At 36.9% G+C, this 24280-nt stretch overlaps 1 long non-coding RNA gene across 1 annotated transcript in view; it reads left to right on the forward strand.

Moving 5' to 3' along the window:
- The window catches only part of LOC107971130 (uncharacterized), a 62547-nt gene extending 48566 nt beyond the window's left edge, over positions 1–13981 (forward strand). Inside the window, exons 4-5 of the long non-coding RNA XR_010154813.1 lie at positions 4289–4410; positions 13704–13981. This is a non-coding gene — a long non-coding RNA (uncharacterized LOC107971130). The remainder of the gene's footprint in view (positions 1–4288; positions 4411–13703) is intronic.
- The last annotated feature ends 10299 nt before the right edge of the window (positions 13982–24280 follow it).

Here is a 24280-nt window from a genome sequence, read left to right on the forward strand (position 1 = left end):
GACAAAATTAAGAGGTAAAAGATACTTTTACAATTAGTGCTGAAGATTTTTACCACCCTACTCTGACCAATTGATAGAATTTCTAGCAAAAAAACAAAATTAGTAAAGACATAGATGATCTGAGGAATACTACAAACCACCTCAATATAATTGATAAGTATTGAACACTACTTCCCCGAATTGTGAAGAAGATATTCTTATCAATTGTACATCATATATTCAACATAGACCAAATGGTGGACCATGAAATATGCCTTGATAAATTTTTTGTGTGTGTCTTGATAAATTTATTTATTTCTTGAGACAGTCTCACTTGCTCTGTCACCCAGGCTGGAGTGCAATGGCGCGATCTTGGCTTACTGCAACCTCCGCTTCCTGGGTTCAAGCTATTCTGCATGCCTCAGTCTCCCGAGTAGCTGGTATTACAGGTGCATGCTACCACGCCTGGCTAATTTTTGTATTTTTAGTAGAGACAGGGTTTCACCATGTTGGCCAGGCTGGTCTCAAACTCCAGACCTCAGGTGATCCTCCCACTTGAGCCTCCCAAAGTGCTGGGATTACAGATGTGAGCCACCATGCCCAGCTGGTAAATTTAAAATGATTGAAATTTATATATGTTCTGTCACCACAATGGAAGTAAAATTAAAATAGAAATTATTAAAATATCTAGGAATGATCCAAATATTTGGAAATTAGACAACACAAGTTTAAATGATCATGAGTCAAAGGGAAATCACAATTAGAAGACATTTTTAATCGAATGGTAATGATAATATAACGTCAAAATTCATGGAATGTAGCTAAAGCAGTGCTTGGAGGGCAAATTATAGTTTAAATGCTTTTATTATAAAGGAAGAAAAGTCTAAAAGTAACCCAAGTTTCTACCTTAGGAAGCTAGAACAAGAACAGCAAAGTAAACCTAGAGTAAGTACAAGTAAGGAAACAATAGAATAGGAATCAATGATGTGGAAAACAGATAATAGAGAAACTTTAAAAAGCCAAAATCTGGTTCTTTGGTAAGATCAACAACAGTAATAAACCCTTATCTTCAGTGAACAAGAAATTGACAGTGCGACATGTTGTAATAGTAAAGGAATAAAGTACATAGTGTGGAACACAGAGAAAGGCTGATCTGAATTTGGTTTTCAAAGGTGGTTTCAGAGAGGTGGTCAAATTTGTGTGTGGCTTTCAAGAATTAGTGTAAGTTTTTCCTGATACAGATTGGGAAAAAGAATATTCTGAGAGGAAATAAGAGCAAAATAATTTTATTTTTCAGGCTTTTGGCATATTTAGAACCGTATTTTTATTTTTTTGAGACAGAGTCTTGCTGGAGTCCATCGGTGCAATCTCGGCTCACTGTAACCTCTGCCTACTGGTTCAAGCAGTTCTGGTGCCTGAGCCTCCCAAGTAGCTGGGGTTACAGGCATGTGCCACCACCAGCCCCAGCTAATTTTTAAATTTTTAGTAGAGATGGATTTCTTCATGTTGGCCAGGCTGGTCTCGAACTCCAAGTCTCAAGTGATCCACACGCCTTGGCCCCCCAAAGTGCTAGGATTACTGGCGCGACCCCACAGCACCCGGCCTAGAATGGTATATTGACTTTATCTGTGACATATGGGTTATGTTAGGTGGAGAGCAGTAGGTGATGCAATAGGAAAAGCAGTTTGAGTCTAGAGTGTACAGAACCTAGAGTACCTTCCTTGATAACTTGGACTTTATTCTGTGTAAAATAGCAAGCTTAGCATCTAAAGTTTTTAAAGGAGTTTTTTAAATGAAATATTTCAAACAGAAAATACATAGAATGACATACTGAACACTTATTACCGCTACCCTGCTTTAACAAATCTTATACCTTACTATATTTGTTTCAGATTTTAAGAAATTAATACATCATAGATACAATTGAAGCTTTGTACCTTTCCATCTCATACCACCATGAAGTTCTATTCTGAAGTCATATATCCTTACCATGCATTTTTAAAATACTTTTACTGTATAGCTATATACTAATAAAAAGGTGGCATTCTCCATGTTATTAAAGTTTCTTAAAAATGCTATCTATATTTTACTTATTCTGCAACTTGTTTTTCTCACTTATTATTATTTTTGACTTATGGGATAGTCCGGAAGTTTGGACTGGTGTAACCACAGTAGTTATTTACAGCCAGTGTCCTTTCTTCTTTCTTTTTTGAGTTAACCAGGATACATTTATTAAATATATCCAGGATAAATATTCCCAAAAACAAATATTTGGTAAATGTGGCAAACTTATTCTTTGGCAAATTAGCTTTTAGCATGTTGGACTGCTTTCCATCCCTATTAGGAGTATTATAAGGATTAAATGAAGTATTACCAACAAAAAGGTACTTAGCAAAATTCTCAGTAAACATTGGTTATAATCCCTCCAACATTCAGACTTAAGTTCTGCCTATTCTCTTTCCTCAGTATTCTTTATTCCTGTCCATATAACCATTGTCCTTTTGTAGGCCTTCACTACCTTAATGTGGACTATAGCAATAGTCACTTGATTGGTCTCTTGGCTTGTTCCCCTCCAATCTTGTTCTCTACACTACTGCAAGGGTGATCTGTCTACCACATATATTTTGAATTATCATCTATAGTAGTAAAACAGTTTTCATGGCATACAAGCTTCAATAATTTAGTCTAGATATTCCGCTTGATCTCTTTTCACCTCTTTTCCATTTATCTTCTAGCACCACTGCAGTGCTTGTAGTTCCTTAAATATGCTATTCTTTTTGAAAAAGCAGCAAATCTCTGTGCAGTTGCCTTTCTAACTGGAATATCTTCCCCCTTCTTGTGTTCTCACAAAATTCTTATTCATCTTTCAAGTTCTAGCTCAAATGCCACTTCCTTGTAAAGGTTTTCCTGATTTCCTTAAGCAGATTTGGGTTACGTTTCTAGGGTTCTGCTGCTCTTTGTACATGCTTCTATTATAATGCTTATATATATTATTGTAGTTGTTTTTTAATTTTGTCTGTCATTTTAATAGACTGTAATCTCCTTGCAGGAGGAGATCTGTCTTTTCATCATTTATATAATAATGACTATTGTACCTAGAATATAAGTCATTGACATTTGTTGAATTAAAAAAATTCAGAAATCTATTTACAGCCCTCTCTACTGCCTTCCCATGACACCTCCATTTTACAGATCATTAAGCTGAAGCCCAATGAAATGAAGCTATTTAGTGAGAACTCATGCCTCCTAACTCCAGATCTATTACTTTTATTCCTATATTGTAGAGAATATTCTGCTTAGCATGTATATACTAGTTATTTATATTATAAGAAACAGATAGTCTTGTCAGTATTCTTCCTTTCATCTCTAGGGAATAGGTAGAAGGGTATAGTGATTTTATGAGATTTGTGTTTTTTTTTTCCTGTTTCAATCATTCAGATGCTTTTATTTGTTTTCTAGCAAATTCAGCAAAATTCAAGGTTTTCTTCATGTCATCCCTTTTCTTTACCCTCATAGAACTCAGGTAGGATTGAATGTCTGATGCATTTAGTCCAGTTGTCCTCAACCAGGGGTGGTTTTGGCCCCCTAGAGGGCTTTTGGCAAGATGTTTAGAGACAGTTTTTTAAATTGATACATAATACTTACCCATATTTATGGGGCACATGTGATATTTTGATACATACATACCATATGTAATTGGTTTATCTGTCACCTCAAACATTTATCATTTCTTTGTATTGGTAACATTCTACATCTTTTAGCTATTTTGAAATATACTTTCTGTGGGTGCTTCCTAAGCACCCTTACTTATAACCTTATAACCACAGTACATTTGTCAACCTCATAAATTTACACTGATATCATACTTTTGTCTAAACTACCTTCCATGTTTTATAAAAATGTTTTCTTAATAGCATTTTTAACCTCTTCAATACTGGATCCAGTCTAGAAGCAGGTATTACATTTGGTTGTCATGTATTTTTAGCCTTCTGTCATCTATGGTGTTTCCACAGCCTTGTAAAACTGTAGTACACTATCCCAACCAGACTATTCACACTGTTACAGTCTAGATACAGAATGGTTTCATGATAAGGTAGTGAGACATTTTAAGATATATTCCCCGTGGATTTGGCATTCATTGATTACCCTTTTCCTTGCTCATTCTTTACCTTGGTTACTTTGCAACTCTAGTACCCCTGCTAGATTTACTAGTCAGGCCTTAGCAAAATACTGTAAGCACAAGACCTCCCTTCTCCCTTATTTGTTTAGTACCATGAGGGACTCATATTCCTACCCTTTTTTTTTTGAGATGGAGTTCGCTCTTGTTGCCCAGGCTGGAATGCAATGGCATGACCTTGGCTCACTGCAACCTCTGCCTCCCCAGTTCAAGTGATTCTCCTGCCTCAGCCTCCCGAGTAGCTGGGATTATAGGTATGCGCTACCACGCCTGGCTAATTTTGTATTTTTAGTAGAGACAGGGTTTCTCCATGTTGGTCAGACTGGTCTTGTAGGAGAAATAGACTTCACTAAAATATTACAGCCAATTAGTAAAAATAAGACAGTAAATAGTAACACCTTGTCCTGGAGTGATGGTAGCCAGTATTGGTACCATATATTACTGACAATGTTTAATTTTCAACAACAAAAATAATTGAGAGATAAAGAGAAGTAAGAAAACGTGACCTTATGGGGAAGAAGACTGGCAAAACATCTCAACTTTGAAGGCCTAAGATGTGTTACTAAGCAGACAAATATTTCAAATTGGCCATTATAAATATCTTAAAAGAACTAGAGGACACCATACCTCAGGAGGCAATGATATAATTACAATAATTTTGCAACTAGAGAATATAAATAAATAGGTAAGAATTATAGAAAAGAACCATATGGAAATCTGGAGTTGTAAAGTATAATAACAAAAATTACAATTCATTAGAGAGGTTTAATACTAGATTTTAACTGGTAGAATAAACAATCATTGAATTTGAAGATAGATGATAGAAATCACCCAGTTTAAAAAATACAGAATAAAGAAGTAAGTAAAATGCAGTTTCAGAGAAATGCCAGAAGCCATTGAGAATACCAACATATGTGCAGTGGTAGTGCCAGAACATAAGGACAACAAGCTGAAAGAAAAAATATTTAAAGAAATAATACCTGAAAATTTTCTATATTATGAAAAAAAAATCCAAGAAGTGTAAAGAATTTGAAGTATAATAATTGCAAATATATTCCCCCTTAGACACATCAAAGTAAAATTATGAAAGTAAAAAAACATCTTGAAAGCATGAAGAGAATAATGGCTGATATACAAGGAAACTCTAATAATACAGTAATAATTAAGGCCACAGTGGAGGTGTATGACATATTAATAGTGTAGAAGAAGTAAATTCAAAATTTTACCTGAAGCACGACTGACATTCTTAAATCAAAGTAAAGACATTGCTAGATAAACAAAAACTGGGAATGTGTTCTTAGCAGACCCACCTTGTAAGAAAAGCTAGTTTTTGAGAATGAAGAATACTGACCCCAAACTGTAATTGAAATTCCTATGAAAAATCAGAGTACCAGTCATAATTATGTAATAATTATAGAGGCTAGTATAAATGCATATTTTTTATGTATTAGCTGGCATATATGCCTATACACTGTATACTTATAAATATTCATATATGTGTATTGTGTGCAGTATTTCCATATTTGTATTTGTGAGCTTACAACATATAGAAATGAGATCTATTTAATAATATCACAAAGTATGTGGTTGAGAACAAAACTGTTGTAATAAGGAAATGAATCTTTTTTTTTTGGAGACAGAGTTTCGCTCTTATTGCCCAGGCTGGAGTGCAATGGCACAATCTCGGCTCACCACAACCTCCACCTCTCAGGTTCAAGCGATTCTCCTGCCTCAGCCACCCAAGTAGCTGGGATTACAGGCATGAGCCACCACACCCGGCGAATTTTTTGTATTTTTAGTAGAGACAGGTTTTCTCCATGTTGGTCAGGCTGGTCTCAAACTCCCAACCTCAGGTGATCTGCCTGCCTGGGCCTCCCAAAGTGCTGGGATTACAGGCGTGAGCCACCACACCTGGCCAGGAAATAATTCTTGATGGTAACTCAGATCCACAGGGGTAATATAAAAGAACCAGAAATAATAAGAAGGATAATAAAATGCTAAAAAAAAATTTTCTTACCATTCTTCTCTGACCTGATTATATAAAATTATATAACTATATAATTTTGAGGATTTTATTGTATTATAATAATGGCTGAAAAGGGAGGAGAAGTTATAGATATATATAGAGGTATAATGATTTTTCCTTTCTTTTTTTTTTTTTTTTTTTGAGAGGGAGTCTTGCTCTGTTGCCCAGGCTGGGGAGCAGTGGTGTGATCTCAGCTCACTGCAATCTCCACCTCCTGGGTTCAAGCGATTCTCCTGTCTCAGCCTCCTGAGTAGCTGAAATTACAGGCACGCACCACCAGGCCCAGCTAATTTTTGTATTTTTAGTAGAAATGGGGTTTCACCTTTTGGCCAGGCTGATCTCGAACTTCTGACCTCAAGCAATCCACCCGCCTTGGCCTCCCAAAGTGCTGGGATTACAGGCGTGAGCCACTGCGCCCAGCCCATATAGAGGTAATATTTCTATATTATACTCATGTTAGTGTAAATATGAAGTCGAGTCCTTTAGGATGTGTAAGAAAAGTCCTAGAGAGATGTCAGTGACAGAATTGGAGCTGCCTCATATACACCATGGAATACTATGCGGCCATAAAAAAGGGTGAGTTCATGTCCTTTGTAGGGACATGGATGAAGCCGGAAACCATCATTCTCAGCAAACTATTGCAAGGACAAAAAAATCAAACACCGCATGTTCTCACTCATAGGTGGGAATTGAACAATGAGAACACTTGGACACAGGGTGGGGAACATCACACACGGGTCTGTCGTGGGGTGGGGGGCTAGGCGAGGGATAGCATTAAGAGGTATACCTAATGTAAATGACGAGTTAGTGGGTGCAGCACACCAACATGGCACATGTATACATATGTAACAAACCTGCACATTGTGCACATGTATCCTAGAACTTAAAGTATAATTAAAAAAAAAAAGAATTGGAGGTACCTGTTTTGTCCCTCCTTTCATGGATACACCAAGTAAGTACATGCATGTGGATCAATTCTATCCAAGAGAAAGCCAAAATGTAGTTGAAGGATGCTCACACACTGGATGACTGAGAAAATATCTACAACAAAATGGGAAGGATAAACTGAGGTATACTGATGGTTAAACCTCACCTTGAGCACAGGCTGGTATAATTTGGAAAGAATCCTTAACTCCCACCCTCTTCCTGAGGGGTGACGGGTTGATAGCACACATATAGTGTCCCAGTTCTTACATTCTCTACCAGAAGGCTTGGCCCTTAAATCCCATTATATGAGGAGCACAAGGACTTGGCACTAGAGTATTTCCTTGAAGAACAGTAGAATGGGTGGGGGGTTGAACTGCAGGAGCACTTCCAACAGCTGTATCTCCTGGGATCAGTATACCCTCTAGCTTCTCACTGGAAACAGTTTGGCTGCACATTTCTAGCAGCTTCTTGTGTTTGTGTCTTCTATCATGCCTGCACCTAGGAGCCCGTGTAGCAAATGAAGCATAAACCTCCTCAAGTGTTAATGGGAGGGATGGCACTCCCTACATCTTCCCTGGATTGCTCTAGTGATTAATCCAGGTCTATAGTTTCCCTTGAAAGAGATTTGAGGCCTCAGTGAGCAAAAATGGAAGGGTCAAAACCCACCATGCCTTTTCCCAGCTTTCTCCAGATATGTATAACCTTGTAATCTCTCCCTGGAAGGAGACTGGGAGACAGACCTCTCTTATGCTATATGCGAGGAACTGTACTTCACCTGCCTTCCTATGTACCAGTCTTGTTCCAACAACATATTGGCCTGGAGATTCTGTGTGAAGTGAGTTTGTGAGACTTCAGGAAGCCTTAAAGGGAGATGAATGTTCTTTGCAATTTCTTCTTCAGATTGCTCCAGCAATAAGTCCAGGCTTCCAAATCCTTACTGGCAGGAGGTTGTGTGACTTCACTGTGCTTTATTGTGAGATTGGGTACTTCCCATGCTTTCCTACTTGGCCTGCTCTGGTGATGAATTCGTTTCTGCAGACTTTCCCTGGGAGTAATTTGTACACATACTGACTGCCCCATATTTTACATCCCTCATTCAAGGTACTGGCTCCTGTATCACCCAGCTCTGGAGTTGAAAGAGCTCTTCATTCCTGAGTCTCCTGTACCACTGAGAATAGGTAGTTTTCTCTCCTCTCCTCTCCCCTCCCCTCCCCCCCTTTTCTTTTCTTTTTTTCTTTTCTTTTCTTTTTTTGATGGAGTTTCACTACTGTTGCCCAGGCTGGAGTGCAGTGGCGCAATCTCGGCTCTCTGCAACCTTCACCTCCTGCGTTCAAGTGATTCTCCTGCCTCAGCCTCCTGAATACCTGAGATTACAAGCATGCACCACCATGCCCGTCTAATTTTGTATTTTCACTAGAGATGGGGTTTCTCCATGTTGGTCAGGCTGGTCTCGAACTCCCGACCTCAGGTGATCCGCCCGCCTCAGCCTCCCAAAGTGCTGGGATTACAGGCATGAGCCACCACGTCCAGCAAGAATAGGTGATTTTCAAACTTGGAAACATTCAGAAGTTATCTCCTCAGTTTCAGATTGAGTAGTCTCAAAGAGATTACAGGCATCTACCACAAATTCTCTACTTGGTGTGGTGCAAAATCAGTATGATGTAAACTTTGTCTCTCAGTTTCTTCAAAGGAAAGAAGGAACTGGAACACACATATAACACTAACCCTTCCAGCTGCATTATGAGGGACCAGTACCTGTCTCAAGGCAAAATTATGACTTAGTTCATCCTCACCTCTGGAGGCCAGTAAAAGTGGGTTATAGAAGAACAAAGAGGCATCTAGATCTTTCACTGGGTTATTTGGAGAGAAACATCTCCTACCGAAGGCCAGTTTAACAAGACTGGTAGAGGAGGTTATCTTATCTAATTCACAGAAATCAACACATTGAGTCAAGAAAAATGAAACACAGAAACACTCTAAATAAAAGAAGATAAGTCTTCAGAAACCAACCCTAATGAAATGAAGATATGTGATTAACCTGACAGGAAATTAAAAAGAGCAACCATAAAGAGTCTCACTGAGGTCATGGGAGCAATGCATGAACAAACTGAGAATTTTCATAAAGAAATAAAAGATAACAAAAAGTATAAAGTTGAACACAATAACTGGACTCAAAAATTTAATGTGTCCAACAGAAGAATCGATGAAGCAGAAGAAAGGACTATCAAACTTGTAGATAGGCCATTGGAAATCATGTAATGTGAGGAGAAAAAAAGATTGAAGATAGTTTAAGAGACTTTTGAGACATCCTCAAAGGGGAATAATTTATACATTACCAGATGGAGAAGATAGAGGGAAAAGGACAGAAAACATATTTGAAGAAATAATGTCAGAAAACCTCATAATTCTGGCAAGGAAATAGAAATTTAGATCTAAGAATCTCGAACATCAGGTATGATGAATCCAAGGAGACTCACACCAAACCATATTGTAATTAAATAAAGGTAAAAGACAATCTTCAGAGCAGCAAGGGAATAGTCTCTTCTTACATACAAAATGATCCACGGAAGACTGTCAGCAGACTTCACCAGAAAACTTTCACGCCAGAAGGCAGTCGTGATATATACAAAAAGCTGAAAGGAAAACACTGCCATCCAGGAATACTATCTCCAACTATCCTGTGTTTCAAAAATTAAGGAGAAATATAAAGTTCTCAAACAAAAGATGTGGGAGTTTACCACCACTAGACCTGCACGGGAAGAATTGCTAAAGGGAGTCCTTCAAGCTGTAGTAAAAGAGTGCTAATTAGAAACATGAAAACGTGAGTATAAAACTCGCTGATAAAAGTAAGTACATAGTTGGCTGGGTGCGGTGGCTCACGCCTGTAATCCTAGCAGTTTGGGAGGCCGAGGCAGGCACATCACCTGAGGTCAGGAGTTCGAGACCAGCCTGGCCAACATGGCACAACATCGTCTTTACTAAAAATACAAAAATTAGCCAGGCGTGTTGGTATGTGCCTGTAATGCCAGCTACTCTGGAGGCTGAGGCAGGAGAATCGCTTGAACCTGGGAGGTGGAGGTTGCACTGAGCCGAGATGGCACCACTGCACTCCAGCCTGGGTGACAGAGCAAGACTCCATCTCAAAACAGAAAAAGTACACAGTCAAACTGAGAATATGCTAATACTGTAACGGTGGTGTGAAAACAAATTATGTATTTATCATAAAAGTTAAGACAAAACAACTTGTAGCAACAATAATTTAAATTATACAAATTATAAAATGATATAAATTGTGTCATCAGGAACACAATGTGGGGTTGAAAGTAAAAGCATAGCATTTGAGTAATTGATCTAATTTTAGTTGTATTAATTTAAAATAGTCTCATAAGTGTAAGAGACTGTAAGGTTCATGGTAACCACAACGTTTGCAAAAAACCCTTAGTAGATATGCAAAATATAAAAAGAAAGTAGATATGCAAAATATAAAAAGGAAAACATTGAATCACATAAAAAAAAGCAAGAAAGGAAGAGAAAAGCTAAGAATTTGTAATCAACCAGAAAACAAATTGCAAAATGACAGCAGAAATTCTTTACCTGTCAATAAGTGCTTTGAATGTAAATAGATTAAATTCTCTAATCAAAGTACATAAAGTGGATGAATGGATTTTGAAAAGTCTCATCTATATGTTGCCTACAAGACAGTTCATTTTTAAGGATACATATAAATTGAAAGTGAAAGGATGGACAGATATGCCATGTAAATGGAAACTAACAGAGAGCAGAGGCAGATCTTTTAATATTTACATCAGATGAAATAGAATTAAAGTAAAAATTTTTAAGCAGAGACAGGGTCATTATATAATGATAAAGTGGTCTGTTCATCCATGGGGTATAAAAGTCATAAATGTATATGCACTCAACATTACAGCACCTAAATATATAAAGCCAATATTAAAAGCTTTGAAGGAAAATATAAAATGTAATACAATAATTGAGGGGACTTCAGCACACCTCTTTAAGCAATGGTGAGATCATTCAGACAGAACATCAATGAGACATCAGACTTAAACCACAATTGAAAACCAAAGTTGCCCATATGGACCTAAAAGACATTGATGCAGTCTTCTGTTCAACACCAGTGGAATACACGTTTTTCAAAAGTGCACACAGAATATTCTCCAGAGTCATATGTTAGGTCACAAAAGAAGTCTTAAGAAATTTTAAAAGATTGAAGTAATATTGAATATCTTTTCTGACCATAATGGTATGAAACTAGAAATCAGTTATAGGAAGAATTTTAGAATATTCACAAGCACATGGAAATTAAATAATATATCAATCAGTGGTTCAAGGAAGAAATTAAAAGTTATTTTCAGAAAAACAAAAATGGAAACACAAAATACCAAAACTTATAATATGCAAGAAAAGCAATTCCTAGAGGGAAATTTTAGCAATAAATGTCTAGAAGTACAAAGAAGAAATAGCTCAAACAATTTAATGGTATACCTAAGAGAACTAAAAGAAGAACGTAACAAAGATTATAGTATAAATGAGACTAGAAAAATAATAGAAAATACCAACAAAACTGAGGGGATATTTTGATAAACTAAAAAAATTAAGCAATGAACAATAAAATAAGTAAAAAGACAGTCCAATAGTGAGTAAGAAGGCTGAATCAATAATTAAAAGTTTCTCATAAAACCAGGAACTTACAGATTCCCTTCTGAATTCTACCAGATGTTTAACCCTTTTCCTGTTTGCCCCAAACTCGCTGGTGGCCCTTGTGGCTGTAGCATTTACCCTGAGATAACTTTGCTACAAAATATCTTGCTTTCATTATTTTCATATTGCTCTAGTATATTGACTTTGGAAGCAAAACACATTTTTCTATTTATAGCATTCTGTCTTTAGTAGTGGTATTTCCATTTACAAAGTATAGTAACTCTCAATCACTGAAAATGTCAAATTCTAGAAAACATAGTATTCCTGTGTATGATGTTAATATTCTTGAACAGTTATTGTCCAAAGATGCATTGATTTTCTTCAGAAATAGACAATTCCGATGATTGTGATGTTCTGTTTAGAAATAACTCCAAGAACAGTTTTTGTATTTTATTTTCACATTGAAAATCAGTCAGATTTGTGTCAGCCTCAAAGCGCATGTTTATGTAAAATATTTAAGTCCTGGCAGCGAGCTGCCCTTTTTTTTTCCTAAATGGGAAAAGAGTTAAAGAAAAGCTAATATCAATCCTTTTCATACTCTTTATAAAAGTTGAAGAGGAGGGAATAAGTTCCAATCACACTTTATGAGGCCAACGTTAACCTGATAGCAAAGTCAGATGAAGACACTAAAAGAATACAAAATTACAGGCCAATATCCCTGATGAACATAGATGCAGAAACCCCCAACAAAATACCAGCAAACTGAATTCAACAACAAATTTAAAAGATCATTTTCCCATGATCACATGGGGAGATAACCTTTTGCATTTAAGGATGGTTAAACATACATAAATCAATAAATTTGATAGATCACATTAAAGTGAACATCAAAAACTACATGTCTCAATACTTCCAGAAAAAGAATTGACAATATTTAACAACCTTTTTTTTTTTTTTTTTTTTTTGGAGACAGAGTCTTGCTCTGTCACCCAGGTTGGAGTGCGGTGGCACTATCTTGGTATCTTGGCTCACTGCAACCTCTGCCTCCCAGGTTCTCCTGCCTCAGCCTCCCGAGCAGCTGGGATTACAGGCACCTGCCACCATGCCTAGCTAACTTTTGTATTTTTAGTTGAGACAGGGTTTCACCATGTTGGCTAGGTTGGTCTTGAACCCCTAACCTCAGGTGATCCACCCTCCTCGACCTCCCAAAGTGCTGGGATTACAGGCATGAGCCACAGTCCCCGGCCCAATACTTAACATCTTTGCATGATAAAAACCTGAACAAGTTAGGTATAAAAGGAAGATGTCTCAACACATTAAAGGCCCTATATGACCGGCCCAGAGCTGAAATCTTAACACCGAAGAGTTGAAGGCTTTTTCTCTAAGATCAGGAACAAGACATGGATGCCATTTTTTTTCCTTCTGTTCAGTGTTGTACTGGAAGTCATAGCAAGAGCATTTAGGCAAGAGAAATAAAAGACATCTAAGTAGGAAAAGAAGAAAAAACTTGTCTCTCCTGATTATCTTATCTTATAGCTAGAAAACCTTAAAGACTCCATTAAAAAAAAAAAAAAAACTATAGAACTAATAAAATGAATTCCATAAAGTGCTACGTACAAAATTGACAATTAAGTCTGTAGCATTTCTATACACTAACAAACAACAATCTATCCAAAAAAGTAATCAGGAAACTAATCACATTTACACTATTTACTAAGTAAACAAACTTATGAATGAATTTAACCAAGTAGGTTAAAGATCTGTATAGTGAAAACATTGATGAAACAAATTGAAGATTACAAAAATAGAAATTTTTCTTTGTACATGGATTGGGAAATTTATATTGTTATAATTTTTATACTGCCAAAAGAAACATACAGATTCTGTGTAATCAATATTTCAATGTCCTTTTTATTTTTATTTTTTTTACAGAAATACAAAAAAAATTCTAAAACTTGTATGGAACTACAAAAGACATTAAATAATCAAAGTAATCTTGAGCAACAAGGACACAGCTGGAGGCATCACTCTACCTGATTTTGTAATCCATTATCAAAAAACTGTGGTACCAGCATAAAAGCAGATTCACTGACCAGTGGAACAGGAAAGCCCAGACATAACTCATACATTTCCATCCAATTGATTTTTGACAAAAGTGGCACACAGAATGGGGAGAGGATAAATAAATAAATTGTTTTGAGATATCTGTATATCTATATGTGAAATTGAACCATTTTCTCATAGCATATAGAAAAATCAACTCAAAATGGATTAAAGCCTGAAATGTTGCCTTTGAAACTGTAAAACTACTAGTAGAAAATATAGGGGAAAAGCTCTATGATGTTGTTCTGGGCAATGATTTCTTGGATACATCCTTAAAAGCATGGGCAGCAAAAACAGCCAGACAACTATCAGGGAACCTGCCCTGATAGTCACATAGGTTCTTTTCTGTTTTCCCTAAGCATTGGCCGGGTTGAGAAATAAAGGGACAGAGTACAAAAGAGAGAAATTTTAAAGCTGGGCGTCCTGGGGAGACATCACATGTCGGTAGGTTCTGTGATGCCCCCTGAGCCGTAAAACCAGTAAGTTTTTATTAGGGATTTTCAAAGGGGAGGGAGTATACGAATAGGATGTGGGTCACAGAGATCACGTGCTTCACAAGGTAATAGAATATCACAAGGCAAATGGAGGCAGGGCGAGATCACAGGACCACAGGACTGGGTTGAAATTAAAATTGCTAATGAAGTTTTGGGCACCATCGTCATTGATAACATCTTATCAGGAGACAGGGTTTGAGAGCAACCTGTCTGACCAAAATTTATTAGGCGGGAATTTCCTCATCCTAATAAGCCTGGGAGCGCTATGGGAGACTGGGGCTTATTTCATCCCTACAGTCTCGACCATAGAAGACAGCTACACCCAAGGGGGCCATTTTAGAGGCCCACCCTCAGGGGCACATTCTCTTTCTCAGGGATGTTCCTTGCTGAGAAAAAGAATTCAGCGATATTTCTCCCATTTGCTTTTGAAAGAAGAGAAATATGGCTCTGTTCTGCCTGGCTCACTGGCGGTCAGAGTTTAAGGTTATCTCTCTTATTCCCTGAACATTGCTGTTATCCTGTTCTTTTTTCAAGGTGCCCAGATTTCATATTGTTTAAACACACATGCTCTACAATTTGTGCACTTAACACAATTATCACAGGGTCCTGAGGCGACATACGTCCTCCTCGGCTTATGAGATGACAGGATTAAGAGATTAAAGACAGGCATAGGAAATCACAAGGGTATTGATTGGGGAAGTGATAAGTGTCCATGAAATCTTCACAATTTATGTTTAGAGATTGCAGTAAAGACAGGCATAAGAAATTATAAAAGTATTAATTTGGGGAACTAATAAATGTCCATGAAATCTTCACGATCCACGTTCTTCCGCCATGGCTTCAGCCAGTCCCTCCGTTTGGGGTCCCTGACTTCCCGCAACAGACAACTTGAGTTGCATCAAACTAAAAAGCATCTGCACTGCAAAGGGTACGGTTAACAGAGTGAAGACACGGGTTTTGAGAAACCATTTTCAAATCATATATCTGATAAGGGGCTAATATCCAAAATGTATTAAGAAACCCAAGCCCAATAGCAAGAAAACAACTGTCTTTAAAAGGGGGAAAAGGACCTCAACTTAAATTTTTCAGAGGAAGACATGAGTGGCCAATTGATTGATACATGAAAAAAATGCTCAACATCTCTAATCATTAGTGAGTTGCAAATCAAAACTGCAAGATATTACCTTACACCTTTTAGAATGGCTATTATTAAAAGGATGAAAGACAGGTGCTGGCAAGGATGTGGATAAAAGGAAGCCCCAACATTCTGTTAGTGGGAATATAAATTAGTATAGCCAATTTAGGAAACTATATGGTGGTTCCTTAAGAAACTAAAAGTACAATTACTATATGATCTAGCAATCTCTACTTAGGTATATATCCAAAGGAATTGAAGCAGTATGTTGAAGAGATCTTGCACTCCCTTATTTTGAAATTATTTACAAAGCTAATAAATGGAAAAGACTTAAGTTTTCATAACAGATGAATGGACATAGATGTGTTGTATATACATATTGGAATATTTTTTATCCTTGGAAAAGAAGGAAAATTGTCATTTGTGACAACATGGATGAATCTGTAGTATACTATGCTAAGTGTTGTAAGACAGGCACAGAGAGGCAAATACTACATTATATTTGTATGTGGAATCTAAGAAAGGCTAACTCATACAAGTAGAAAGTTGGATGTTATGGTTTCCAGGATGTGGGTGTTGGAGAGATGGGCAAAGGCAAGATGTTGGTCAAAGAGTACCAATTTTCTGTTAGGAGGAATAAGTTTTAGACATATTTCACAGCATGGTGACCATTGTCACTGAATGTATATTTTAAAATTGTTACAAGTAGATATTAAAGTTGTCACAACAAAAGTAGGTGAAGTTATGGATATGTTAATGTGCTTGATTTAGTTATTACACTATGTATACATACAAAAACATCATAGTTCCCTGGAATTATATACAATTATTACTTGTCAATTATAAAAAAAAGCCCTACTGCAACCACTAAAAAGGATTTTCATATAATAGAGGGAAAAATCATTAAAGATAATACATTATTTTAGAAAATATTAACTTATAAAAAGTAGTATAGGAGGAATTCTGTAAAAGAAGATAGACATAGAATTTTAAAATGTATAATGGAAAATTTAAATCCAGCTGTACTGATGGATCAAGCAATCCAAACCAGTCTGATTGACCAAGTGGATATTTAAAAAACAATCAAACTATAAGGTGTCTGTTGTAGGCAGTTTATAAAATACAAAAGTGTTGAAAGAAATAGGATGGAAATAGAAATATCCAAGTAGCAACCACAAAAAAACTGGAATGTCTGCACTAACATCATACAAAACAAACCAAATGAAGGTTAAAAATATTGAAATTATACAAAATATGTTCTATGACTAAAATTTAATGAAATTAGAAATAACAGATAGGAACTATACATATTTGTGCAAATTTAAAAAGTTATGCTGAGTGTGGTGGCTCACACCTGTAATCCCAGCACTTTGGGAGGCCGGGGAGGGTGGATCACTTGAAGTCAGGAGTTGGAGACCAGCCTGGCCAACATGGTGAAACCCTGTCTCTACTAAAAATACAGAAAATTAGCCAGATGTGGTGGTGTGCGCCTGTAGTCCCAGCTACTCGGGTGGCTGAGGCACAAGAGCCTAGGAGGCAGAGGTGGCAGTGAGCCGAGATCACACCACTGCACTGCAGCCTGGGCGACAAAGACTGTCAAAAAAAAAAAAAAAAAAAAAAGTTACGTAACCAACAAGTCAAAGGAGAATTTATAAGGAAATCAGAAAATACTTTGAGGTGAATGAAAATACAGAAACAACATATCAAATTCTGTGAGATGTGTGAAAGCAATGCTTACAGTGAAATTAATAGCTATGAACATTGTAATGAAATGAGAAGTACTTCAAATTACTAACCTAACTTTCCAACTTTAGAAAATACAGTAAAAAAAGAACAAATTAAAATCAAAGCAGAAAGGATATAAAGTTTAGTGTGGAAATAGAGAATTAAAAATAATTGAGAAACACAGCACTTCGTTGACTTATTCATAAAATAAAGCTTCTTTACTAAAATGAGAAATGTAAAACGTGATGTTCCTAATGACCTTATTCCATACAAGGGATTAATATTTTGACAAATATCTTTGTGGAAGTAGACAAATTCCTAGAAAGACACTGACTACCACAACTCATTCAAGAACAAAGTGAAGACAATAAATTGGTAATTTAAAAACTCTCACTCCTGCCCCTGACACACATGTAAATCCCCAGTTCAAATGTATTCTTTTGTATATTATACCAAACACATGAAAATTACCAATTCGATAAAAATGTCTTAAAAACTTGGAAGAGCATGTAATATTTTTTACTGGTTCTATGATGCTATTGTTATCTAGATACCAAAGTGAAACATCATACACAGGGAAAACTCTGATAATATCGCTTATGAGTGGATCTGCGAAATTTCCTAGTAAATTTTGGCAAACCAAATACAGTAACATATAAATAGGAATGTACACCAGTACTTAGTACAGTGTATCCCTGGAATGCAACGTTATTTCATCAGCTGGAAATGATTAGTGCAACAGACTGAAGGAAGAAAACAACATGGTCATCTCAATAGATTGTGGACGGCTGGAAGTGGAGGCTCACGCCTGTAATCCTAATACTCCTACCAACAGTGTATAAGCATTCCTTTTTCTCTGTAACCTCACCAGAATCTGTTTTTTTGTTTGTTTGTTTGTTTTTGACTTTGTAATAGCCATGGGCTGGGCTCAGTGACTCACGCATGTAATCCTAGCACTGGGGGAGGCTGAGGTGGGCGGATCACTTGAGGTCAGGAGTTCGAGACCAGCCTGGCCAACATGGTGAAACCCCATCTCTACTAAAAATACTAAAATTACCTGTGCATGGTGTCAGGTGCCTGTAATCCCAGCTACTCTGGAGTCTGAGGCAGTAGAATCACTTGAACCCAGGAGGTGGAGGTTGCAGTGAGCGGAGATTGTGCCACTGCACTTGGACCTGGCTGACACAGCAAGACTATGTTTAAAAAAAAAAAGAGAGAAAAAAAAAAAATGGAAGGTGGAAAAAGTATTTGGTAAACTAAGAAGTAAACCACAACCTAGTAAAGGGCATATTTTAAGAATTCACAACTAGAACCTGGTGCCGTGGCTGTAATCCCAGCATTTGGGGAAGCCAAAGCAGGATTACTTGAGGCCAGAAGTCTGAGATCAGCCTAGGCAATATAAGGATACTCTGTATCTTAAAAAAAAAAAAAAAATCCAGATGTGATGACACATGCCTGTACGCCTAGCTACTTGGGAAGCTGAGGTTCATGTTTACAATGAGCTATGATGATGCCACTGTACTCCTGACTGAACAACAGAGTGAGACCCTGTCTCTAAAAAGCAAAACAAAACAAAACAAAAAACCCAAAACCCTCAAAACTAATGTTACGCTTAGTATTTAAAGAATGCTTTCTCTGTAAGATGAGGAGCAAGGACAGGATAAAACATTCTTGCCAGTTCTGTTCAACAGTGTACTGGAAGTATCTGTGACATTAATTGCATTGCATATGGAAGGAAATAAAATTTTTTAAATACGAAGCAGCAAAACCTTTTGCAGATGACATGGTTTTATACATACACAACCCCAGTGGATCCAATAAATTTGGATTCCAATAACAAGATCATCTCAGCAAGTTTTTGTGATTTAAGATTACAATCCAAAAATCAGTTGCATTTCTATATATTATTAAAGAAGTCAAAAGTGACATCATCGAAACATTTTTATTTACAATATTATTAAGGCAAAATACTGTGGGATAAAGTGAAATTCAGCATGAACTGTGAATAACACAAAATATTTGTCAGAGGAGTTGAGGAATATCTAAATATGTGGAAAGACATCTCATATTTGTGGATTAGAAGATTTAAGCATCGCCAGGTGCGGTGGCTCACGCCTGTAATCCCAGCACTTTGGTAGGCTGAGGTGGGCGGATCACAAGGTCGGGAGTTCGAGACCAGCCTGGCCAATATGGTGAAACCCCATCTCTATTAAAAATACAAAAAAATTAGGCGGGTGTGGTGCGCATGCCTGTAATCCCAATCCCTCTAGGCTGAGGCAGGACAATCTCTTGATCCCGGGAGGCGGAGGTTGCAGTGAGCCAAGATCGGGCCACTGCACTCCAGCCTGGGCAACAGAGCTAGGCTCCCTCTCACAAAAAAAAAAAAAAAAAAAAGCATCAAAAGGATAGTTCATTAATGGAAATAATAAATTGAAAAAGGGAAGGACATCAAAGTTTAATGCTTTTACTTTTTCATAATAACCATAAATAGTATGAAAATACAAACTATATTCATGGAAAATGTTTGTTTTATTTTTTTTGAGACAGAATTTTGCTCTTGTTTCCCAGGCTGGAGTGCAATGGCACGATCTCAGCTCACCACAACCTCTGCCTCCCGGGTTCAAGCGATTCTCCTGCCTCAACCTCCCAAATAGATGGGATTACAGGCATGTGCCACTACGCCCGCCTAATTTTTTTGTTATTTCTAGTAGAGATGAGGTTTCTCCATGTTGGTCAGGCTGGTCTCGAATTCCCGACCTCAGGTAATCTGCTTGCCTCTGCCTCCCAAAATACTGGGATTATAGGTGTGAGCCACCATGCCCGGCCCTTTGTTTTCAAATCTCATATCCAACATTGGACTTATGGCTAGAATATTTACATAATTCTCAAAAGATAGTATTAAAAATCCAAAGCTTTAAATTAGAAAATGGGCAAAAGTCATGAAAGAACATTCCCCTGAGGATAGGGAAATGTCAATAAGGACATGATGGAAATTAATACTATGATGAGATATTACAGAAGATTTATTTTTCTTTGAGGCGGAGTCTGCCTCTGTCACCGAGGCTCGAGTGCAGTGGCACGATCTCAGCTCACTGCAACCTCCACCTCCCGGGTTCCAGCGATTCTCCTGCCTCAGCCTCCCAAGTAGCTGGGATTACAGGCCCCTGCCACCACGCCCAGCTAATTTTTTTTTTTTTTTTTTGGATTTTTAGTAGAGACGGGGTTTCTCCATGTTGGCCAAGCTGGGCTTAAACTCCTCACCTCAGGTGACCCACCTGCCTCAGCCTCCCAAAGTGCTGGAATTAAGAGGTGTGAGCCACCACACCCGGCCTACAGCAGATTTATTTCAGTAGCTGAAATAGTTAAAACATAATGATTCCAAAGGCTGAGAAGCATGCAGAAAAAATTGAATCTTTATTGCTGATGGGAATATAAAACTGTATACCACATTGGAAAATAATTTGGCAATTTCTTTTAAAGCTAAACACACACATACAGTTAGTTAGGCTTAGCAATTGCTGTCATGGCCTATTTCATAGAAATGAAAATTTATGTGTAGACCAAACCTGCACTTGACTGTTCACAGAAATTTTATTTGTAATAGTCAGAACCTGGAAACAACTCACATGTTATTCACCAGGTAAACAGTTAAATAAGTCTGTTATTTCCGTATTGTGTAATACAACTCAAAAATTAAAAGGAATAAACTACTACTATACAAATAAGCCTTAGATGATTCTCAATTCTGAAGGAAAAACCCATTTCAAGTTGTAACATAATGCTTATTTTTAGTATCTTAATGTGATGAAGTTAAATAGTTTAGAGAACATTGTTCGTATTCATCTGTTTGTTAGGGATGGTAGAAGTTAGGGTTGTATGTGATTATAAGACTGGTGGAAGGGATACGTTTTTAATGATGGATGAGTTCTGCATTCTGATTCATGCAGTGGTTACAAAAATGTATACATGTGATAAAATGTCATGTAAATGTGCACATTTCACCAATGACAATGTGCTGGTTGTGATATTGTACAATGTTAATGGAAAATATCACCACTGGGGAAAATTGAGTGGTATGTGTAAACGGTACTATATTTGCAGCATTTTGTGAGTCTTTATTTTAACATAATATGTAAATATGTAAAGCAACTAGAAGAATGGTTTTAATACAGGAGAGTAACAGCTTATAAGCAAGAGAAAGAAAAATGATAAATAATGTGAACACTTACCAAAGGAAGGGTGGAACAGAGAAATAAAGGACAGGGAAAATTATCTGGGATGATTCCTAAATTCCAATATTTGGATGGAACTATACAGAATTTTAATATATCTGGAAAATAAACTGAAAATATTAACGGATCCACAGATATTGAAGACTTAACCTTTTTTCTCTCATTATTCATTAAAACAAGTGAAATGTTATAGGGAATTCTTCAAATTGAAAGAAGCAGCTCATGCATAACACAAAAACATGAATGTATAAAACTGGTAAAAGGTAAGTAACTCAAATTCACAGTACTGGTATACTGTAATGGTGGTGTACAAATAATGTATATCTTTATTGTTAAGGTTAATACACAAAACTTTTTTAATGAGATGGCTGTTGCTATGTTGCTCAGGCTGGTCTGAAACTTCTGGGCTCAAGCAATTTTCCCTCCTCAGCCTTCTGATTAGACGGTATTATGGGCACCTGCCATGATGTCCATCTACAAAACTATTAATAATTACAACAATTTGTTTAGCCATATGTGATATAAATATATGTAAGGTGTGACATCAGGAACATAATGGGTCACCAAAATCTCAGAGTAAAAACACTCTGGTTTTACTCACCCCCATAGAACCTCAGTAATATATCCAGCACGAATATTATCACAAGTTATATCCCAGAACTGAAATCTGAGGCTGAGACATTTCCTCAGACTACAGAGAAGTGAAAAACTTGGAGCAGATGATTAAAGGCTTCTTCTGTATTTATGAGACTCCTATGTGCCTGCCATCATGTGTGGAAAATTTTATCGACATTCACCAGTTCAACATGGGATAAATGTGAGATTTTGGCACACAGCTTATTCACCATCTTGGCTTCTCTTGTTGAAAAGCTGTTAATAGCTTAAAACATGGGAAGTATTGTGTGTGCTTGTAGAAAGAAAATCCCATGATGGCAGTGAAAGACAATTGGGCCAGTTGAGATTCACAACTCCAGCCTGAAAATTTTCTTTACGTCAGACAACATAGATGCCAAGTCAGAGTGGCTGTTCAGCAGCACTATAATGTCATAGGCAGAGTTCATAGTTCTTTGCACAAATGCCTATCCAACCTTCCTGCACAGCCAGAGGATTGACTTTGGGACCCCTATATGGGATGGGCAATGCTCCAAATGTTTGTGAGAGCTGAGTCAAATCTAAAACAGGCAGCACTCACAGATTAAGTAGTCTTGACAGGGAACTACAAATAATATCTAAGAAAATATACTCTAGGAAGACCAAAAGAAGCTAGACAGCTGAGACTGGAATAAATATATAATTGTTCAATGTGAAACTGTAGGCATACGTCTACAAGAAACAGCAGCAAGCCAATAACCATGACTACCCTGAACAGAGAAAGCATGGAGCCAGTTGCCAACCCTAATGAGATGGTAATGTTTGAACTCTAGAATCAAGAATTCATAAATGCAATTTTAAGGAAATGTAGCAAAACCCAAGATAATGCAGAAAAGGAATCCAAGAATGTATTAGAAACTTGAAGAGATTGAAATAATACACCAAACAAATATTGCAAATGAGAAATAATTGTTTCAACTGAAATAATTATTAGAGGATGTCAGCAGAATGAATCAAGCATAAAAAAATAGTGATCTTAAAGATAGGGTATTGGAGAATCTGTAGAGATTAAAGAAATAGAAAAGGCCTAGAGAATATCTACAGGATATAGAGAATAACGTCCAAACAGCAAATTAAATAATCATTGGTGTTCAAGTGGTAGTTTTGGAATAGCAAGGGCAGTAAAGCTTATTCAATGAAATAACAATACATTCCAAATGTAGAGGAAAGTACTTTTCAGGTACAACAACGTTAAAGACCAAATAGATTCAGTTTAATTAAGAATACCCCAAGGTGTGTGTGTGTGTGTGTGTGTGTATATATATATATATATATATAATCATCTCAAAAACATACTACAAAGAGAAAGGACACTGAAAACAGCAAGAGAAAAGCAAATAACATTATATACTTCCAATTTGTTTGTTAACAGACTTCTGATCAGAAATTGTACATACCAGGAGGGAGTGAAGTGACATAAAGTGCTAAAGGAAAAAAGTTAACCAACAATACTGTACCCACAAAAGATTTCCTTGAAAGATTGAGAGATAACATCGTTTACAAAAAGAAAAGGAAACATGGTGAGAATTCATCACTAGACTCGTCATTCAAGAAATGCTAAGTTCTTTATCCTGAAGAAAATTATGCTAACGTCCAAAGAGAAAAAGTTTGACATTACAAAACTCAGTGGCCAATGCAAATACATAGGCAAATGCAGAATAAATTAATACGCTTGTTTTGTGTAAGCCTCTTATATCCATAATACGAGGAGTAAGATGAAAGTCTATGAAAAGTAACTATAGCAGCATCATAAAATATAGCCAATATAAAAATAGACATGAGAAAGTCAAAATGTGGGGGAATTGAATTAAAGCATAAAATTGATTGGCTGTTTATATTCCTTATGATGAAAATTATTATCGGTTTAAAAATACTTTTATCTATGAGATACTACCAAAGAAAGTCACTTAACCACAATGGGAGAAGGAAGAAATAATTTGGAAAACGACAAAAAAGTACCAATCAAAATGTCAATAGTGATTTCTTACCTATCAATAATAATATTGATAGGTATTATCTAGGATCCCCCTAAAAAGAACAGAGAGTGGCTCAGTGGATATTTTAAAAAATCGGCTGGGTGCGGTGGCTTACGCCTGTAATCCCAGCACTTTGGGAGGCCTAGGCGGGCGGATCACCTGAGGTCAGGAGACTAGCCTGACCAATATGATG

This window comes from Pan troglodytes, chromosome X (assembly GCF_028858775.2).
Source record: "Pan troglodytes isolate AG18354 chromosome X, NHGRI_mPanTro3-v2.0_pri, whole genome shotgun sequence".
In the NCBI taxonomy this organism is placed as follows: Eukaryota; Metazoa; Chordata; class Mammalia; order Primates; family Hominidae; genus Pan; species Pan troglodytes.